Source organism: Pelodiscus sinensis, chromosome 10 (assembly GCF_052426305.1).
Source record: "Pelodiscus sinensis isolate ZL-2025 chromosome 10, ASM5242630v1, whole genome shotgun sequence".
NCBI lineage: Eukaryota > Metazoa > Chordata > Testudines > Trionychidae > Pelodiscus > Pelodiscus sinensis.
Window position 1 is genome coordinate 56,695,118 of NC_143061.1, and position 12,260 is coordinate 56,707,377.

Below are 12,260 nucleotides of genomic sequence, written 5' to 3' on the forward strand. Positions count from 1 at the left end.
GGATCCCGCGCACCCCGGCTCCAGCTGGGAGCAGAGCCCCATGCAGGGCGGCGATTCTCCCTGGCTAAGCAGGAACCAGGAGTCCCCTTTCCGGGCACCAGCTCCCCAGGCACGGACCGGGCAGGAAGGCGTTTCTTGGGCAGAGCTTCCTCCCAGCAGGTGCCTTCCGAGAGAGCCGGAGGCTACGGCTTCCTTTGGACACCACTGAGCACGCTTGCGTCTTCCTGCCTCGCCCCGGCGCTCCTCTGCCTCCCTTCTCCTCCCCCTCTCTGGGCCAAGCGGCCCGGCCCGGGCTCACCTGCAGCTGCTGGCTGGCTCTGCCTGCTCCTGGTGCAGGCTGCTCGGGCACTGGTCCAGCTGCCCATTCTCTGCCTGCAAGGCCGGGACACCTGGCAATAGCCCTGGCACACTCACGTCTCAGGGGCTGGGTGGGGTCAGAGCGCCCCCGCCCGTGGGGACACTCAGCTGGGCTGGCTACCTGGACCTGGCTGCTTGCTGGGTTCATCCTTCCAGCATCGGCTGGAAACCCGGCCAGGGTCCCCCCGCGCAAGGTGTGGCAAAGACAGGCCCTGCCTCACCGCCCCTCCAGGCCACAGACACGGGAGGGCAAGTGCCTGCCCAGTGCCCGCCTCCCAGGACAGAGCCCTTCCCTCTGCACCCCGCAGGCAGGCTGTGTGCTGGGCCAGAGGGCACAATGAGCTCGGGGGGGACAGGGTCCCCGGACGCAGCGCAGAGAGAGCAGCCGGGCGGTTCCAGTCGAGCCAGGGAGCAGCCATGCACAGGCTGGGTGAGGGCTGAGCACGGAGAGCAGGCCTCGAGACCTGGCCAAGAAGCCGGGGACACCTGGAGAGGGACAAGCCTGTGGAATGGAGGGGGCAGTGCCCAGGCCGTGGGAGGACGGGCAATGGGGGAGCCGTGGGAGAAGGGGGATCGAGAGGCAGGTGGGGGGCGAAACGGGGGGGGGGGGGGGGACCCGAGGGGGCAGGGAAGGACTCGGGAGGACGGGCAGTGGGGGAGCCATGGGAGGAGGGGGATCGAGAGGCAGGCGGTGGGAGGGAGACGGGGGGGACCCGAGGGGGCAGGGAAGGACTCGGGAGGATGGGCAGTGGGGGAGCCGTGGGAGGAGGCGGATTGAGAGGTGGGGGGGAGACGGGGGGGACCCGAGGGGGCAGGGAAGGACTCGGGAGGATGGGCAGTGGGGGAGCCGTGGGAGGAGGCGGATCGAGAGGCGGGGGGGGGGGAGGCAGGGGGGGGCAGGCGGGGGGGACCCGAGGGGGCAGGGAAGGACTCGGGAGGACGGGCAATGGGGGAGCCGTGGGAGGAGGGGGATCGAGAGGCGGGGGGGAGGCGGGGGGGCAGGCGGGGGGGGGGACCCGAGGGGGAAGGGAAGGACTCAGGAGGACAGGCAGTGTGGGAGCCGTGGGAGGAGGCGGATCGAGAGGCGGGGGGGAGGAAGGGGTGGACCCGAGGGGGCAGGGAAGGACTCAGGAGGACAGGCAGTGGGGGAGCTGCGGGAGGAGGCGGATCAAGAGGCAGGGGGGAGGAAGGGGGGTCCCGAGGGGGCAGGGAAGGACTCGGGAGGACGGGCAGTGGGGGAGCCGCAGGAGGAGGCGGATCGAGAGGCAGGGGGGAGACGGGGGGGACCCGGGGCAGGGAAGGACTCGGGAGGACGGGCAGTGGGGGAGCCGCGGGAGGAGGCGGATCGAGAGGCAGGCCAGGGGTTGCTGCTGAGATGGGGCCGCCGGCCAGGCCCCATTCCCTGGGAGAAGGAGCTGGCAGGGACTGGCCTTGCAGCTCTCTGCGCTGAGGAGCCAGGGAGCCCGGGGCAGGCGGGACTCAGCTGCGGAGGCAGGACCCGCTGCTCAGCAGGCATGCCAGCCGCCAGGCGCCCCGTGCCGACCCCCAGGCCAGCCGTCTGCAGGGAGCAGCTGGAGGCGGGTGATGCAGGGCGGGAAGGGCCGTGTCCGCAGCCCCCCAGTGCTTGGGCCAGGTCTGACTGGAGCCGGCTGGTGGGGCAGGGCCGTGGGTGCCAGCAGGCCCTGCCCTGCGTGAACAGATGGGAGCCTCCAGCGGGGCCTGTCCCTTTAAAAAGCAGGGAGCGTCTCCGGGAAGCAAATGTTACAAGGAGACGAGAAGAAAGCAAAATCCAACATAAACAAACGGCCACATCCGGATCCTGCTCCCGACGCGCCTCCAGGGTTCGCTGTGAATTACCCTCCCCGGCCACTTCCAGCTGATGTTCTGGAACTCATTAGCCAGTGTCCCCTGCCCCCAGCCAGGGGCGCGGGGAACAGAGGGGCACCGTGTAAAAGCTATTTCATGCTCGCGGAGACTCACACAGCCTGGAACGCTGCTTTTCCACAGCAGAAGAATCTCACATTTCCCTCCCCCGGGTCCTGCAGCTAGAAAATCCAGTAATGCCTGACGGACAATCCCTGCTCAGGGCCAGCAAAGGCATCCCTGGCTACGCCGCTGGCAGACTCGCAGGAGAAGGTTTCCTGGCCTCCCCTGCTGGGAGCATGTGTTGGGAGGCTCCCCTCGCCCGCCACAAAGACCTGAGACCAGGAAAGAGTCTTGCTACAGGGCTCTTCACAGAGCCTCCCCGGCCCGAGCCCTTGGTGGGCGACTGGGCTAGCTCACGCGGGCAATGGCTCTAGAGCCTTGCACTTCCAGGAACTCCGCCCGGACCGGCTGTGGTCTGGGCAGAGGTGAGAGTCCAGCCGCACGCGGGGCCCTGCCTGCACCACTCTCCCCCTGGAGCACAAAGCTCTGCTCCGGCAGCCTCTGCTCCAAGAGCATCTAGTGCCAATGGTCCTTCCTTCCCCAGGGACGCAGCCCCGCTGCTTGGGGACTGGCTTCCCTAGCAAGAAATATTATTGCTTGGCTGGATTCGTTGCCTGTATCCCTGGGGACCCTGACTGCAAAGCCCAGTAGGTCGATTCTCAAGGACGGAAGGGCCTGCCAGGACGAGCAGGGAGAAGGAGCAGCCAAGGCAGTGGAGCTGTCCGGCTGAAGTCACGCATGCTGCCCATTAACGCTCAGCACGCGACTTGCCCCTCCTCCACCCCACGGCCGCTTGGCTCCACCTCTTCCGTGGGAACCTGGAATGACAAAGGACAGAACCCTAGGACTGGAAGGGACCTCGAGAGGTCAAGTCCAGCCCCCTGCCCTCCCGGCAGGACCCAGCACCGTCTAGACCAGGGGTCTCCAAACTACGGCCCGGGGGCCGGATGCGGCCCGCGAGGCCCTCTCATCCGGCCCGTGGAGACCTTTTTGGATTCAAAGGCAGAAGAAGTGAGATTGTTTCAAAACCCATTTGAAGCAGATGTGGCCAGTTGCCCAGATGAACTGCAGCTGGAAGTCATTGAGTTGCAAGCAAATGACTTCCTTAGGGACAAGTTCAAAATAGGACTGGTGGGTTTTTACCAGTTTTTGCCCAAGAAAGACTTTCCTAATGTCAAAACTTTTGCATCAAGGTACCTTTCAATCTTTGGAACAACATACCTGTGTGAACAAACATTTTCAAGAATGAAATACGTGAAGAACAATTTGAGAACAAACTTGTCCGATGATAATCTCAGGTCACTGTTGATGTTAGGGACAACAAATCTAAAGCCAGAAATGTCTGCTATTTTGGCATCCAGGAAACAATTTCACCATTCACACTAATACAGGTGTTCATGTGTAGTGTATGAATGTGTTATTAAATAATAACTGAATAAAATAATATTAAATACATAATTAAAAACAACATCCATGTTTTGATTGTTTTTTATTTGGACCTCAAGTGTGTAGTCGGCCCCCGAACTGCTGTTTGATAGTTAATGCGGCCCTCGGGCTGAAAAGTTTGGAGACCCCTGGTCTAGACCATCCCTGGCAGGCGTCTGTCCAACCGGTTCTTAAATCTCTCCAGGGATGGGGATTCCACAACCCCCCAGGCAATGTATTCCAGCGTTTCACCACCCTGACAGGAACCTTTTCCTAATGTCCAACCTAAACCTCCCTTGCTGCAGTTTAACCCCATTGCTTCTTGGTCTATCCTCAGAGGCCAAGATGAACAAGTTTTCTCCCTCCTCCTTATGACACCCTTTTAGATACCTGAAAACTGCTGCCATGTCCCCTCAGTCTTCTCTCTTCCAGACTAAACAAGCCCAGTTCTTTCAGTCTTCCCTCACAGATCATGTTTTCTAGACTTTTCATCAAAATATTTTTTTTTCTCTTCTCTGAACTTTCTCCAGTTTGTCCACTTTACTGAAATGTAGCACCCAGAACTGCGCACAATACTCCAGCTGAGTCTAATGAGCGCAGAGTAAAGCTGAAGAATGACTTCTCCTGTCTTGCTTACGACACTCCTGCTAATGCATCCCAGAAACATGTTTGTGTTTTTCTGCAAGTGTCACACTGTTGACTCATATTCAGCTTGTGGTCCACTATGACCCCTAGATCCCTGTCTGCCGTACTCCTTCCTAAGAGGCTCTCTATACAAAGATCCCACACAGGTGGAATACAAGCTGTCAGGAACAGTATCCCTGACGATGCCACAGCACAACTGATGGCCGAGCTCTGTGACTTTATCCCCACACAACTATTTCAGATTCGGTGACAATATATACCTCCAGACCAGTGGCACCGCTACGGGCACCCACATGGCCCCACAATACGCCAACATTTTCATGGCTGACCTGGAACAACGCTTCCTCAGCTCTCGTCCACTTACACCCCTTCTCTACCTCGCTACACTGATGACATCTTCATCATCTGGACCCATGGGAAGGAGACTCTGGAAGAATTTCACCATGATTTCAACCCCACCATCAACCTCAGCCTGGACCAGTCTACACAAGAGATCCACTTCCTGGACACCACAGTGCAAATAAGTGACGGTCACATAAATACCACCCTGTACCGTAAGCCTACCGACTGCTATGCCTACCTTCATGCCTCCAGCTTCCATCCCAGACACACCACATGATCCATTGTCTACAGCCAAGCACTGAGGTACAACCACATTTGCTCCAACCCCTCAGACAGGGACCTACACCTACAAGATCTTCACCAAGCATTCTTGAAACGACGATACCCGCCCGAGGAAGTGAGGAGACAGATTGACAGAGCCAGACGTGTACCCAGAAGCCTCCTGCTACGGGACAAGCCCAAGAAATAAACCAACAGAACACCACTGGCCATCACCTACAGTCCCCAGCTAAAACCTCGCCAATGCATCATCAGTGATCTACAACCCATCCTGGACAATGATCCCCCACTCTCACAGGCCTTGGGAGGCAGGCCAGTCCCCGCCCACTGCCAACCTGCCAACCTGAAGCAAATTCTCACCAGCAACTACACACCGCACCACAGTAACTAACTCAGGAACCAATCCCTGCAACAAACCTCAGTGCCAACTCTGCCCACATATCTACACCAGTGACGCTATCGCAGGACCTGCTCAGCTACACCATTCATTCACCTGCACAACTACCAATGTAATATATGCACCCGTGCCAACAATGCCCCTCTGCTACATACGTCAGCCAAACTGGCCAGTCCCTATGTAAAAGAATAAACAGACACAAATCAGATCTCAGGAATGGCAATACACAAAAACCTGTAGGAGACACTTCAATCTCCCTGGACACACAGTAGCAGATCTAAAGGGAGCCATCCTGCAGCAACAAAACTTCAAGACCAGACTTCAGAGAGAAACTGCAGAGCTACAATTTATCTGCAAATTCGACACCATCAATTTAGGATTAAGCAAAGACTGTGACTGGTTAGTTAACTACAAAAGCAGTTTCTCCTCTCTTGGTGTTCACACCTCCAGATTAGCTGCTAGAAGTGGGCCTCACCTTCCCTGACTGAATTAACCTCGTTATCTCTAGCCTTATTCTGCCCTGCATATTTATACCTGCCTCTGGAAATTTCCACTCCATGCATCTGACGAAGTGGGTCTTTGCCCACGAAAACTTATGCTCCGATACATCTGTAAGTCTATAAGGTGCGACAGGACTCCTCGTCACTTTAATAATCATACTCTCTGTACCATTATCAAAATTATTGATGAAGATATAGAACAGAACTGGTCCCAGAACTGATCCCTGGAGCAACCCATTTGTTATTCCCTTGCAGCATGACTGTGAACCATTGATAACTGCTGTCTGAGAATGGCTATCCAACCCACCCATGCCCACACCTAGTAGTAGCCCCATCTAGGTTGCATTTCCCTAGTTTGTTAATGAGAAGATCGTGAGAGACCGTATCAGATGCTTTCCTAAAGTCAAGATATACCACATCTACCACTTCCCCCTTAGCCACAGGGCTTGGTACCCTGTCTAAAAAGCTATTAGGAATGCTATGAAATGTTCAAAAGAAACCCACCCCTGGCTTGCAACACGAGGCTACTCTCGCAGGGTTGCTGGACTGTGCTGATGAGTCTTTCTTCCCTAAGAGCCGTACTGCTCGGATTTGCTCATTCCTGACAATACATCTGGAGCGCTCTCTGAGGAGGGTTTCCGGCTCCCATAATTCCATTTCTTGTGTACCACGTTGTATGCTCATCCTGCAGCCGAGTGTAGCCCTTCCCTGGAGATCGCAGAGAAGGAAGGATCCATCGCAGAGAAGGATGGATCCATCGCAGAGAAGGATGGATCCATCGCAGAGAAGGATGGATCCATCGCAGAGAAGGATGGATGCTGCCGTCCCAGCTAAGGATCAGCCGAAGCCCAAAGCTCCCGCCCAGGCAGAGGCCAGGCTACCCATGGAGGGTGTGCGGAAGCTCGGGGCAGCACAGACACCCAGCAGGCAGCAGTGGGAGCTGCGGTCGGAAGCAGCCATGGGAGTCGACAGAGGCCGAGCCAGTGACGTGGAATATGGAGACGTTTTGGTCGGACACCTCCTGCTACGCGTGGCACATGCTCCTGGGAATGACCCAGGCAGGGCCCGGACTGGGGTGACTCCATTAACCGTGGCAACTAGGCTTTCTTGCCCAGCTCGGAGGGCTGAATTTATTGACTCTGGCCATTGGGCCACACTGCTCTGCTAAGCGGGGCTGATGCATTGAATTTGACTGTCAGACACAATGCCCTGCACAGGAGGGTCTATGGATGCTGGCTATGGAGACAGAGGTGCTGGTTATACACTGGGAGACAAGGCGCCTGCGCCCCCCCCCCTTGTCACAGTGCCTCAGTTCTCAGGGGAGCTGGGCGCCCTCCCGTCGCCCCCCACCCTTTGTGTATTTCCACCGGACGCGCCGCAGTCGGGCAGCTGCCCGTCCAATGTGCAGCACCTAGCACTCCGGGGCGCCAACGGAAGGCACAGGGCGACATGGGAGCAGAGGACATGGTCTTTCAGCCTGTGCTGCTGCTTGCATCATGGAGCATGGTGCATCTTTTTTACTTCCCGGCACCCTACTTCTGGTTGGCACAAGGGGACCTGGAAAGCACTAGTGACATCCTCATGCCCAGGGAGAACAGCAAATACAGCAGGCGACCAGCCTGGCTTAAGATAAATCTGCAGTGAGCGTGGTCACAAGCAGGAAGCAGACAAGAGGAGGAAACTTGGACAGGTGACAAGGGAGGACTAGGGAAACATTGCCCCAGCCTGCAGGGTGCAATCAGCGAGCCCACAGTGCAACTGCGTTGGAGTTAGCAAGGGGTGTGAAAGGTAGCAAGTAGGGTTCTTACAGGGATGTTAGCAACAAGCAGGTCAGGGAAAGGGCGAGGCCCTGACTGAATGGGGAAGGCAACCTAGTGATGATGACGTGGGAAAAACTGAAGAACTCGGTGCTCTTTTTGCCTCTGTCTTCACGGACAACATCAGCCCTCAGTGGAGAAAGAACAGATTAAGGACCAGTCAGAGAAGCCGGACATGCACAAATCCATGGGGCTGGATCTAAGGCATCTGAGGATGCAGAGGGAGTTGGCAAATGTCAGTGCTGAGCCTTTGGCCATCATCTTTGAAAACTCGTGGAGATCGCGGGAGGTCCCAGACAATTGGGAGAAGGCAAATGTAGGGCCCATCTTTAAAAAAGGGAAGAAGGACGATCCAGGGAACCACAGACCGGTCAGTCTCACCTCGGGCCATGAAACCATGGAGCAGGTCCTCAAGGAATCCATTGTGAAACATGCAGAAACGAGGAAGGTGATCAGGAGCAGTCGACAAGATCTCACCAAGGGCAAGTCCTGCCTAACCAACTGGTAGCTTTCTGCGATGGGGTAACTGGCTCTGTGGACGTGGGGAAGTCGGTGGATGTGATAGACGTTGACTTTAGTAAAGCTTTTGACATGGTCTCCCACAGTATTCTTGCCAGCTAGTTAAGGAAGTCTGGATTGGATAAATGGACGGTAAGATGGATAGAAAGCTGGCTAGATTGTTGGGCCCAACGGGTAGTGATCAATGGCTCGATGTCAGGTTGGCCATCAGTTTCTAGCAGAGTGCCCCCAAGGATCTGTTCTAGGACCAGTTTTGTTCAATATCTTTATGAATGACCTGGCTGAGGGGATGGATTGCACCCTCAGCAAGTTTGTGGATGGCACTAAGCTAGGGGGAGAGGTAGATAGGCTGAAGTGCAGGGATAGTCTGCTTAGCCAAAGGACCTGGGGATTCCAGTGGATGAGAAGCTGGAGATGAGTCAGCAGGGCGCCCATGTAGCCAAGAAGGCTAATGGCATATTAGGCTGCATTAGGAGGAGCATTGCCAGCAGATCCAGAGAAGTGATTATTCTCCTTTATTCAGCTCTGGTGAGGCCACATCTGGAGTATTGTGTCCAGTTCTGGGCCCCCCATTACTGAAAGGATGTGGACGCATTGGAGAGGGTCCAGCGGAGGGCAACCAAAATGATTAGGGGGCTGAAGCATATGACCTATGAGGAGAGACTGAGGGATTTGGGTCTGTTTAGTCTGCAGAAGCGAAGAGTGAGGGGGGGTTTGAGAGCAGCCTTCAACTTCCTGAAGGGAGGTTCCAAAGAGGCTGGAGAGAGGCTGTTCTCAGTAGTGACAGATGGCAGAACAAGGAGCAATGGGCTCAAGTTACAGAGGGGGAGCTCTAGGTTGGATAGTAGGAAAAACTATTTCCCTAGGCGGGTGGGGAAGAACTGAGATGGGTTCCCTGGGGAGGGGTGGAATCTCCATCCATAGAGGTCTTGAAGTCCCAGCTTGACAAAGCCCTGGCTGGGATGATTGAGTTGTGGTTGGTCCTGCTTTAAGCAGGGGTTAGACTAGCTGACTTCCTGAGTCTCTTCCGACCCTGCGATTCTACGATGCTATGACCAAGAGTGGAAGATTCAGTGTTTATCACATTCTCTGAGTGCCAGTGCAGAACCCCACAATTCTTTTAGACTGGACCTTTGGGAGAGATCTGTCTCCAAGAGCATCACCAGAATCGAATGGTTCATTTTTCAGAGCCAAGAAACGCTTGTGACTTTTGTGTACATCAGAATAGGATGTTTAAACGACTGCTGTGGAGCTTCATTTCTACGCTGTCCTTTAGAATCCTGATGTTTAGGGCCCTACCACATTCACGGGCCATTTTGATCAATATCATGGTCATAAACAGGGTTTTTAAAGTGATACATTTAGTTATTACCGCTATTTAAAAGTGAAATTTCACATTTGGCCCTGTAAAATCATAAGGGTCCTGACCCAAAAAGGAGTTGGCGGAGGAGGGGTTGCAAGGTTGTTACAGCACTGCAACCCCTACTTCTGCGCTGCTGCTGGCATCAGTGCTGCCTGCGGAGCTGGGCAGCTGGAGAGCGGGGCTGCTGGACAGGAGCCCAGCTCTGAAGGCAGAGCCACTGCCAACAGCAGCGCAGAAAGGGGGCATGGTAGGGTATGGCCACCCTTACTTCTGCACTGCTGTAGGCAGGGTACAGCCTCCCAGGCCAACAGCTCTGACAGCAGTGCAGAAGTAAGGGTGGCAGTTCCATCAACCCCGCCCCAACATAACCTTGCAGCCCCCTGCAACTCCCTTTGGGGTCAGGATCCTCAGTCTGAGAAACGCCGGCCTCCCCCCGGAAGTCTGTATAGTGCAGGGTAAAAGCAACCGAAAGACCAGACTTCATGGTCCATAACGTGGTATTCCTGACCATGAAGCTGGTAGGGCCCTGCCAATGGTGCAGCAATGCAGGCTGGCCTACGCCCACAGGGATTCAGCATCACACTCTCAACCACAATCCACAACTGATTTTGCAAAAGAAAATTGATGGTGCTCTGCAGCACACCATCCCCAAATCACAACCGCGCACAGCCCCCGATTTAGGAGAGAAACACGACAATGCCTGACAACCTCGTCTGAAGTTAACTCCATACTCCAGTGCATGGAACACAGCGCCTTAGGTAGGGAAACAGCCACTGGGCACAGCCAGAGGGGAGTCCCTGTGGGTCAAATCCTGCACCCGACAAAGCCCACGGAGTTGCATTGTATAGTGGGAAGGTCTGGGAGGTAGGAATCCTGCCCCACATCACAGCGATCATAGAATCACAGAATCCCAGGGCTGGAAGAAACTTCAGGAGTCATCGAGTCCAGCCCCTGTCAGAAGCAGGACCAACCCCAGCTCAACCAGCCCAGCCAGGGCTTTGTCAAGCTGGGACTTAAACACCTCTAGGGGTGGAGATTCCACCATCTCCCTAGGGAACCCAGCCCAGCGCTTCACCCCCTCCTAGGGAAATTCTGTCCCCTAATCTCCAACCTGGACCTCCCCCACTGCCGCTTGAGCCCATTGCTCCTCGTTCTGCCACCTGCCACCCTGAGAACAGCCGCTCCCCAGCCTCTCTGGAACCTCCTTTAGGGAACTGAAGGCTGCTACCAACCCCCCCTCGCTCTTCTCTTCTGCAGACTATACAGACCCAAGTCCCTCAGCTTCTCCTCATAGGTCACGTGCTCCAGCCCTGAATCATTTTGGTTGCCCTGGTGGACCCTCTCCAATGCGTCCACATCCTTTTATAGTGGGGGCCCCAGAACTGGACACAACACTCCAGATGTGGCCTCACCAGAGCCGAGTAAAGAGGAATAATCACTTCTCTGGATCTGCTGGCAATGCTCCTCCTAATGCACCTAATACGCCATTCGCCTGCTTGGCTACAAGGGCGACTGTTGACTCACGTCCAGCTTCTCATCCACTGGAAACCCCAGGGCCCTTTCTGCTCAACTACTGCCTAGCCAGCTGGTCCCCAGATGCTCATGGTAGTTATCTCTGGGCTCCCTCCTTGACAAGGGAGAGCTGCCAGCTCTGCACCTCTTTTTCCTTGTGTCATGTTCTTGGATTCTAAAGGTCACTGCTGCCCCCATGGTGGTGGGGGTGTTTGCCCCATAAGTCGGCACAAGATGTCACATGAACGCTTCTGTTCTGCTGGTTCTGTGTGTGCTACTCATGTACTTGTATGAGGCCTGTGTGTGGAGTTAGAAACATGGACTCCGTGTTGATGCTGGAAAATTCTCTGTCAGAGACAGAACAAAAGGCAAAGAATGCTCAGCCAATGGCTATGCTAATTAGCAAGGAGACAATGAATCTCTAGGTGCCAATACACACCTGAGGAATGGGACTGACACCTGCAAGCCAACGCAGAGCGGCTGCCAGCATGTGAAACAGACAGGTGACTCGACCATGTGACCTGCTCTGGCCAGGAGGGTGCCAGGAGAGGTAGAAGTGCCATGTGGCCCCTCCATCTGGTCTTCAGTTCAGCTCCTGCTCCCAGATCAGCCTTGCAGGGAACCACGAGCTGAAAAGAACCGTGGACCCGTCCTGACGTAGGCTGTAACCAGAGATGTAAAAGCTGGCAGTTTGTAAAATCCCTGCTGCGAGCCTGTGTCGAGAACTGAGAGATTCGATGCATGTAACGTTTCTCCTTCACACCCTCACTCTCAGGCTTTTCTTTCTGGGTATGTCTACACTACCCCACTAGTTCGAACTAGGAGGGTAATATAGGCATACCGCACTTGCAAATGAAGCCTGGGATTTGAATTTCCCGGGCTTCATTTGCATAAGCGGGGAGCCGCCATTTTTAAATCCCCGCTGGTTCGAACCCCGTGTAGCATGGCTACACGGGGCTCGAACTAGGTAGTTCGGACTAGGTTCCTATTCCGAACTACCGGTACACCTCATGGAACGAGGTGTACCGGTAGTTCGGAATAGGAAGCCTAGTCCGAACTACCTAGTTCGAGCCCCGTGTAGCCGCGCTGCACGGGGTTCGAACCAGCGGGGATTTAAAAATGGCGGCTCCCAGCTTATTCAAATGAAGCCCGGGAAATTCAAATCCCAGGCTTCATTT